This window comes from Magnolia sinica, chromosome 5 (genome assembly GCF_029962835.1).
Source record: "Magnolia sinica isolate HGM2019 chromosome 5, MsV1, whole genome shotgun sequence".
Taxonomy (NCBI): domain Eukaryota; kingdom Viridiplantae; phylum Streptophyta; class Magnoliopsida; order Magnoliales; family Magnoliaceae; genus Magnolia; species Magnolia sinica.
This window is the reverse complement of record NC_080577.1, coordinates 40,922,890-40,932,640: the sequence shown is the minus strand read 5'-3', so window position 1 is coordinate 40,932,640 and position 9,751 is coordinate 40,922,890. Positions and strand designations below refer to the sequence as shown.

At 40.8% G+C, this 9,751-nt stretch overlaps 1 non-coding gene across 1 annotated transcript; it reads right to left on the bottom strand.

Moving 5' to 3' along the window:
• Positions 1 to 421: 421 nt before the first annotated feature.
• Positions 422 to 528, bottom strand: LOC131247519 (small nucleolar RNA R71). Its single transcript, XR_009171805.1, has one exon. It is a non-coding gene; the product is annotated as a small nucleolar RNA R71 (small nucleolar RNA).
• Positions 529 to 9,751: the final 9,223 nt, after the last annotated feature.

Sequence of the window (9,751 nt, the reverse complement as noted above, 5' to 3'; positions counted from 1 at the left end):
AGAAAGAATAATTCGTAGAAGATTTAGAAACATCCTATTTGAAATGGCGGACGAGAATGGAATTAAATCTCTTAGAGATTATTCAGCTCCTATCCAATTTAATGCGCCTTCATGCATAGTGTTGCCAGCCACCACGGCAGCACATTTTGAACTTAAACCTGGGGTCATACAATTGTTGCCCTCCTTCTATGGTTTAGTTAAGGAGGATCCATATCATCATGTGAAAGAATCCCTAGACATTTTCTCTACCTTTAGGTTCCAAAAGTTTTCAGATGATTCGATCCGTTTGCGCCTTTTTCCTTTTTCTTTGAAGGATAAGGCAAAAGCACAGTTGAATTCTCTAGGAGTTGGGTCTATCACTACATGAGACCAACTGTCTAAGAAGTTCTTAAACAAGTTCTTCCCTGTTCACAAAACTAATGCTCTCCGTGGAGAAATTACTAATTTCACACAAAAAGAGGGTGAGCACTTTCATGAATGTTCGGAAAGATGGAAGGACTTGCTTCTTAAATGTCCACACCATGGTTTTGAGAAGTGGCAACAGGTTCAATACTTATATGACGGTTTGACGCCCCAAAACCGTCGCATGGTTGATGCCACCAATGGAGGGTCATTCATGACTAAAAGTGATGTCAAAGCATGGAATTTCTTAGAAACCTTGTATGAAAACTCCCAGCAATGGGACTATTCAAATAGAGGTGAAAGAAGTCCTCAACCACAGAAGAAAGGTGGTATATATGAGATAGGAGTCATGTCAGATCTTTATACCAAGATTGATAGCCTGATAAAGAAAGTTGATACTTTGATGTTGAATAATGGACCTCCACAAACAACTCAAATCGAGTCATGTGCCATATGTTCCAGTCCCGCCAATCCTACGCAATCTTGTCCATCTAGTGCAGCATTTCTAGAATTTCTCTCTGAATAAGTGCATGCTATGAACACCTTTTGGAGACCTGGGAATGATCCTTACTCAGACACCTACAACCCAGGGTGGGCTAGACATCCAAATTTTTCTTGGGCAAAAGGACCACAACAAGGAGGACCATCTGGAAATCCTCCAATGCAACCTTACCCCCAAGTTGGCAGTCAACAACCTCAGTAGTTCCTACAGTATCAACAAGTACCTCCAAAATCTAGGACACCATCTCTTGAGGATACACTCAATCTTTTTATGCAGAGTTTACTTCAATTTCAAAAAGACACCCAACAAACTTTACTAGCTAACCAGTAAAGCTTACATGCAAATGCGCAATCCATTGCCAAGCTAGAAGTACAGTTGAGTCAACTTGCTGCCACATTGAGTGAGAGAGAGAAGGGCAAGTTTCCTAGCCAACCTGTGGCAAATCCAAAAGGACAGTATGAGATTGGCTCTAATTCAAACCAAGAACAATATCATGAGCAAGCCAAATCAATCATTACCCTTAGGTCCAGTAAACAGATTGAGAACAAAGTAGAGATGCCTAAGGAAGAATCAAATTCCAAATCAGAAGATCAAAATGAAGCGGAGAGACATACTAATGCATCGAAAGCCCAAAAGCACTCTGACTCTCCAGGTACCATCATGTGCCATCCTATGTGCCTAAAGCACCTTTTCCTCAACGTCTAGCACCAGTTAAGAAAGGAAACAACTTTAATGAGATATTGGACATGTTTAAGCAAGTGCAAATTAACATTTCATTGCTTGATGCTATCAAGCAAGTCCCTGCTTACGCTAAGTTTCTTAAAGATTTATGCACTCAAAAGCGTAAGATGAATTTTCATAAGAAGGTCTTCCTTGCAGAGCAACTCAGCTCCATGATTCAAAACAACACCCCTCCTAAATTTAGGGATCCAGGAGCTCCTACCATTTCTTGTGTCATAGGAAAACATAAGGTTGAGAAGGCATTGCTTGATGTAGGGGCCAGTGTTAATTTGTTACCATATTTGTATATGAGCAGCTAGGACTTGGTGAGCTGAAACCAACTAAAATAACACTACAACTAGCTGATAGATCTGTCAAGGTGCCCCGTGGTGTTATTGAGGATGTGTTAATCTAGGTTGATAAGTTTTATTTTCTAGAGAATTTCATCGTTCTAGATACTCAGCCTGTCCAGAATCTTACTAGTCAAATCCAGATTATTCTGGGACGTCCATTCTTAGCCACATCCAATGCTATCATAAATTGTAAGAATGGAGTTATGAAGTTGTCTTTTGGTAACATGAAGATTAAACTTAATGTTTTCAATGTTGGATAACAACCAGCAGACTCGGATGATATATTTGAAGTGGACATGATTGAGACTTTAGTGCATGAATCTTTCCTTCAATCTTCCAAAGACGCACTTGAGACTTGCTTATCACATTTTGTCATGGATTTTGGCATAGAAAGTTCCATCCAAGAAGTCAATGGATTGCTTGACTCTACTCCTATAATGAAGACTACAAAATGGAAAGCTAAAGTGGAACTTCTTCCACCCTCTAAGTCTAAACTGGTCCTGTCTGTTGAGAAACCACCCGACCTTGACCTTAAACAATTACCTACAAATCTCGAGTCTGCATTTTTAGGTCCTTCTGAGACTCTGCCTGTCATCATAGCTTCTAACCTTAAGAAGGAACAGGAGAGCAGGTTGCTTAATGTTCTTAGAGAATATAAGGCAGTAATTGGGTGGATGATAGCAGACATAAAGGGAGTATGCTCCACTGTGTGTATGCATCGTAATGATCTTGAAGAAAATATGGAAACGTCACGTGAAATGCAAAGGAGGCTTAACCCTAACATGGAAGAAGTTGTTCGAGCGGAAGTGCTTAAATTATTGGACGATGGTATCATTTACCCCATTTCAGATAACACGGTTCAAGTTGTTCCCACAAAGTCTAGGATTGGTTAATCAAGGTGTTGAGGAAATTTAGTTGGCAGACCCAGGTTATCAAGATTGATTAATTCATAGTCCATTCTTATCTGGCTGAAGATGTTAAACTTAACACTCCTAGGAGGCAACCCAGCTTTTCATTCCATTTCATTTTCCTAGTTAGTTAGTTCAATGTTTGTGGGTAATATTGCTTCAAACCCTCACGAGACTATAACTCATCTACTAGGGGCAACCTAGGGGTTTAAAGGCTTGTTGCATACGCTAAATGCAATCAAGAGCACCTGAGAAAGTGGTGTAGGTAGGATTTTATTTTTGTCATTTTTTGTTTTGCTTTTGTTGGTTTCTCTCATGTGCTGACCCGCTCTTATGTTGATATTTTTGGGAAAGCCTCTTGATTCTCCATCCAGGTACTATCTTTCCATCACTCCTCTTTTATTTTTGTTGTCCTATATGCATTGCATGCTTATTTCTTTTACATTGAGGACAATGTAGATTTTAGGTTGGGGGTGGGAGATTAGGTTCCCTAATTAGTATTTTCTTGGTCTTGAGCAAATAATTGTGAAAATTTTTTTAATTGGAATTTCTTGTGAAGTCAAAGTGATGTTGAAGGATAATTGTGATTTTAACATTACAAGATACAGAATGTTGGTAATTTATGACTCTGGGATTCAGTATATGTTAGATTTCACAGTTAAGTTTGAGTTGTTAACCCATGATTAAAAGCTTTAAACATTGATTGAGTCATGTTTTCACAGGACGCATCTTGCTTACACATTGAATGATTAACTTAGTAATCAATAAGCATGAAAGGAACCAGCTTGGAAAAAAAAAGTTGGCAGTAAGAAGAATCGAAAGGGTAAGTCACATAATCTTCACCATAGGTTTGCTCCCTATAGGTGTAGATTCGATTCCCCATGGCTGACATGTTAAAAAAGTTAGGCGACAAGTTTTCACCATAGGTTTGCTCCCTATAGGTGAGGATTTGATTCCCCTCATTGGCGTTACTGTTCAGAAAAAAATATCAAAGGTTAGTAAAATGAAAAGGTAATCTGTAAGGCAAGTGTTAGTTTCAGTTTTGGTCGTCATGAATTCTGTTGTTAATCACCAATGATATTAGAAAATTGACAATTGGATCTCTTAATAATTGTAAGCCAATATTACACTATACACTCATGGAACTCAATGTTTAGAATTTTCTAATTAATGGATTAATATTTTGAACTTGATTATGAAGTTTACCGTGAGCTTGATTCTAGGAGAAAATTCCACTCACCATTCATAAATCTTAGAATTCTCACATCTCGACTATTTGTTCACAAGTCACTCAAGTTTACAGGAATTGTCGTGTATTTCTGAAATTATTTTTTGCATATTTTGCTCAGGACTAGCAAAATGCTGGTTGGGGGTTGTGATGAGGGTCAAATATTGCATATCAGACCCCGATTATTGCTTGAGTTTACGTACATGATAATGCTTGATGTCATATTTTAATCGTGTTTTTGTTGTAGGGAGTAATTAGGAGCATGGACTGAAAAAGAGTACTAAAAGCATGAATTTGACACTTCAAAGTCATCAGAGTAGGGGACAGATTCCATAGGACCAAGATTGATGGATTTACACGCCAAGGATCCGAGGAAATCAAGCCATTCATGTTAAAGAGGCCTGAAATTGGTCCAAAATGCAAGATCATAGGGTTCCCGCCATCGATTGACTCGAAACTTCATACATGGGATGGTGGACATAAATAAACCATAGATATTAAATTTAAACCATTGAATATCTCGAGAAGTAGGCCAACGGATAGATCAGCCCATTAATCTCCAATTTCAAGCCCACCTGATATCTAGAACTGTCTCAACTTTGGTCTCGACGGTTTAAATAGGGAGACAAAGTGAATAGATGGATTTGATTTTACAAAAGCATCACAGTGGGCCCCATATGTGATGCATGTACACCATGCACATCAGCGCTGGCCGTGCACAGGACCCACTAGTTAGTCCAAGCAGGCACTGACCCACATTTTAAGTGAAAATGGTAGTTGCTGTTTTCGGCCTCCAGCGTAATGACCGATGCTGTCGGTTTTTACAGATTAAAGTGGGCCACCATCAGGCCCTGTACGGCCGATCCAAGTCGTCCATCGTGTAGAGGGCCTCAAACCCATCAAAACTTTACTGAAAGTTTGCATCCATACATGCACACGTGTACGATAAAGAGGCGACAAATAGGCTACCCTGCGACATTCAAAACGATCTTAGCATGATATCTTCTCTGGACCACGTCAACGGACAACCAAAATCGTCCCTTCTTGACTGAAATTTCATCTTGAATTTAATGGATAGGGTGGATTTCCTTAAAAACACCATTGTGAGGCCCACCAAGCACCACAGTGTTGTACGTGCGCAAGATTACGCATCCGAACGCCGATCGACTTTTGGGGCGGTTGCACGAGCAGAATGTTGATCATATGGTAGATCTGAACCATCCATCGTGTAGACCATCTCAAAACGTCCCAGGAGATGTTGATTTTACCAACATCAGGCAAGGAAATCAGGAGTTATGAAGCCCCGAACTTGGCTGCGAAAAGGCTTTCGCTGCACGACTGCTGCTGCGAAATGTCCGATTTTCCCACCGACTTCAGCACTCCACCACCCCTGGCATCTATAAAAGGGCCCGAGACATCCAAAGCAAGGGAGAGCAGCAGAAGGGAGAACGAGATCCAAGCTGGGGAGAGAAGAAAGAGAAGAAAGAGAGAGAGAGAGAGAGAGAGAGAAAGAGAGAGGAAGAAAGAAGGGAAGGATGTTCTTATTGTTTAAAATTTATTTTTCCTTCATTATAATTGATTTTATGGATTGCTAATTTCTTACCTAGGGCTGAGATGAAGCCCCTAATTTGAATAACTCTTGTATGTGTTGAATTCATCTAATTTGATTGATTTGTTTCTTTCTCTAGTGTGCTTAACTGAAATTTCTGTACTTCTCCATTCTATGAGCTTAACCAAAGTCTAAATGTGGATATTGTTTGGAATCTTATTCTAAATGCTTGCGTCTGACCATGAACAGGTTTCCTATAGAGAAGGAAATAGGAATTACATCTCTTCATGCCTGACCATGGATGGAAAGATGTGATCCATATGCTTTAAGAGATTATACATTCTGTGTGCCCGACCAAGGACATAGAGTGTGCTTTATTCATAAATATATATATATCAATCTGAATTAGGGTGAATCAACAAGTAAAACTAGGGTCAGGATAATTATGGGTGGATTCGAAAGTCCTAGTCTTCTCCTTGATTGAATTTTCATTATTGCTCTCGGTTCTTTTTTATAGATTTGTGATAGTTTACTTAATAGTTCGCTAAACCCTTTGTTGGATTAGTTAAGAAGAGTCGTAAATTTTGAATTGTGACAACCAGTCCTTGTGGGAACGATCTCGTAATATGTTCCATATCTACATCTGATTCGTATACTTGCGAGTTTAAAATCATTTAAATCAGATTGGTTTAAATAAAACATCATGATGTATTTATGGCCCATGTGTCGAGGGCCATAGTGTGTGTATTAGGCCCATGTCATGCCGCCCATTATGATGCATATTAGACCCATGTCATGTAGCCCATTGTGATGTGTATTAGGCCCAGGTATGTGGCCCGTTGTGATGTATTTGTGGCCCATTTGGTAAGGTCCATTGTGATGTATTTATGGCCCGTATGGCGAGACCCGATGTGGTGTATATGTGGCGCTTGAGTGAGGCCCAATGTGATGAAGGTGCGGACCGATATAATGTGTGATTTCACTATAATGTATGTAATGATAATTATGTGGGCCACTGCTTGGGAGTGATGGTTGTTAAATGACCACATTAATGGGCAATGATGGTTAGATGTCCACATTGTGACCTTCCCTTAGGCCCATTGTGAGGCCCATTTTTGTTATGAGTAGGCTGTTCAGGCCTATCCTTGATATAAGGAAAGTACACCATTATCATATAGCATGCTTAGTATAGCTTTACGACCCATGCCCATGCGCATCATATGTATGCCTGATATGAGGAATGATTAATCATAGAACATGTCGTTGGACAGGTTATTATGGGACTCCCTGATAAGAGGAGTTGCCCACAAGAGCACGTGGTATACGCAGGTTTGATGCATGATTGGATGGTATGACTCATGCATCTCGCATTTTGTAATATGACCACCGTATGCCCTAGCGACATCAGGGTCGTAGTCTCCACAAGCATATCGTTGATGGCTAGATGGAACACCGAAAATCTGTTCTACATGGGGTGCTATAGATATCCTTGGATGAAAGTCCCAGAACCCTCTTTGTTCCAGAGGTTGCTCTAACATTTAGATCGAGTGGATGCATGAGCGCATGAGGGCCGTATACCGTTAGGCCGCGTCTCTCACTATGTCGTGGTCGGTTGGAAGGTGGTACGGCCTTACCTGCCCGAGAGGAGGGGGCAATGCTAGGCTGAGTCTGACTAGCTTGAGGATTGGGTCCGCTATCGATGAGCCGGGCGTAATATTTACAGGTGGATAGTGAGATCTCTTCCACTCACCTTGTTGCGCGTGATGGGCGGCAATCTGGTTTGGAGTGTAATAGACCTTGATGATTCCCCAGAGAGTAACCATACTGATATGTGGACTTATTTAGTAGGAATTGTATATTCATTCATTCATTCATTCGTTATCCACTTGGGCTAGTGGTGCGTAATTATTTGTTACATGTACCTTCGCATGGCCAAAATTTCGGTTGGGTGCACAACTAACCTGAGATCAGGAGTTTACCACATTGAGTCTAACTATCCAAATTTAGGTATGAGACTGATTTGGATAGAAGTCCCTTGTAGTGGACCCCGTAGCCTGTGATATTACGTACTATCATCCCGACTTCACACTCTAGCATGGTCATTTCATTCGCACTGCATATTACATTGCATCCGCAGTACTTAGCATTTTGGGTTACTATATTTCTGCACTTATATGGCCTAGATGGACTTAACAGGATTTACATATTACATTTTACCCTCGGCATCTAATATTTGGCTCTCTTTGACTCCTCATTTGTATAGCTGATTTGTATTGTGTACTCTGATATTGTATGACTCGTGGACTTACCAGTATAATTCCGCTTACACTGATATCGTACCTTATCAGTATTTTCGTTTATTCCATTGTATGATTTATGGCATTGTATTGCATACTTGACACTTACCTTGTGCGCACACTTTCACCACCCTCTAAGGTTTCTATAAGCTTATGCACGATAGATGCGTGCAGGTGGTGTCAGGTTGTAGCAGTGTTGAGCTTGGAGCATACAACAGACTTTTGGAGCTTTGATTTTTGACATATATATTTCTTTTTCAGTACTGTATTCAAATGTTTATATTAGTGGATATGTGATGATGATGTTGCCTTTGTGATTTAGGTAAACTTGTAGTTATGCTTGTTATGAAATACAAGTATGTTAAAAAAATCCTCCTTATAGGATCCCAGGATCAGAATAGCGTATGGACGTTAGAAGTTGAGAATGGGGTACTACGGAGGCTGTCGACACCGGATTCGGCGATCGAGATTCCTGTGAGTCCGATTTTCAGGTTTGGGGCGTGACAATATGGGTCGTGGTTTTCATGAGGAAAGGGTCGTGGTTGTCATGAGGTAAGGGTCATGGTTGTCATGTTATATGGGTCGTAGTCTTCATTTTATAGGCCTTGGCAAGGACCAACTAGTGGGGCCTACATTGATGTTTGTGAATAATCCATGTCGCCCATCCTATTTGGAGTCTCATTTTAGGGATAGGTTCTAAATATCAGCCTGATCCGGAGCTCGTGTGGGCCACATAATAGAAAATAATGGTGACAATGGCACCCATTGTTGATATTTGAACCCACACGAGCTCTGGATTAGGCTGATACTTGGGTCATAGACTTAAAATGACACGACAAAAAGGATGGGTGGAATGGATTATTCACATACATCAGTGTAGGCCCCACTAGTTGGTCCTTGCCAAGGCTTATAAAATGAAGACTACGACCTGTATAGCACGACAACCACGACCCTTACCTCATGACAACCATGACCCTTACCTCATGGAAACCACGACCCATATAACATGTCAACCATGACCCATACCCAGGTCATGGTTGTCATGTTATATGGGTCGTCGTTGTCATGGGTCGTAGTTATCATGATATATGGGTCGTGGGTCCCATGTTATATGAGAACCACGACCCATGACAAGTACGACCCATATAACATGACAACCACGACCTAGGTATGGGCCGTAGTTGCCATGTTTTATGGGTCGTGGTTTCCATGAGATAAGGGTCGTGGTTGTCATGTGGTAAGGGTCATGGTTGTCATGTTATACGGGTTGTAGTCTTCATTTTATAAGCCTTCGCAAGGACCAACTAGTGGGGCCTACATTGATGTATGTGAATAATCCATGTCGCCCATCCTTTTTATCGTGTCATTTTAAGTCTAGAACCCAAGTATCAGCCTGATCTAGAGCTCGTGTGGGCTCAAATATCAACAGTGGATGTCATTGTCACCATTATTTTCTATTATGTGGCCCACACGAGCTCCGAATCAGCCTGATATTTAGAACCTAGCCCTAAAATGACACGATAAAAAGGATGGGTGGCATGGATTATTCACATACATCAATGTAGGCCCCACTAGTTAGTCCTTACCAAGGCCTATAAAATGAAGACTACGACCCGTATAGTGTGACAACCACGACCCTTACCTCATGATAACCACAACCTTTTCCTCATGAAAACCACGACCCATATAACATGGCAACCACGACCCGGGTACGGGTCGTGGTTGCCATGTTATATGGGTCGTGATTGTCATGGGATCGTAGTTGTCATGGATCATAGTTATCATATTATAT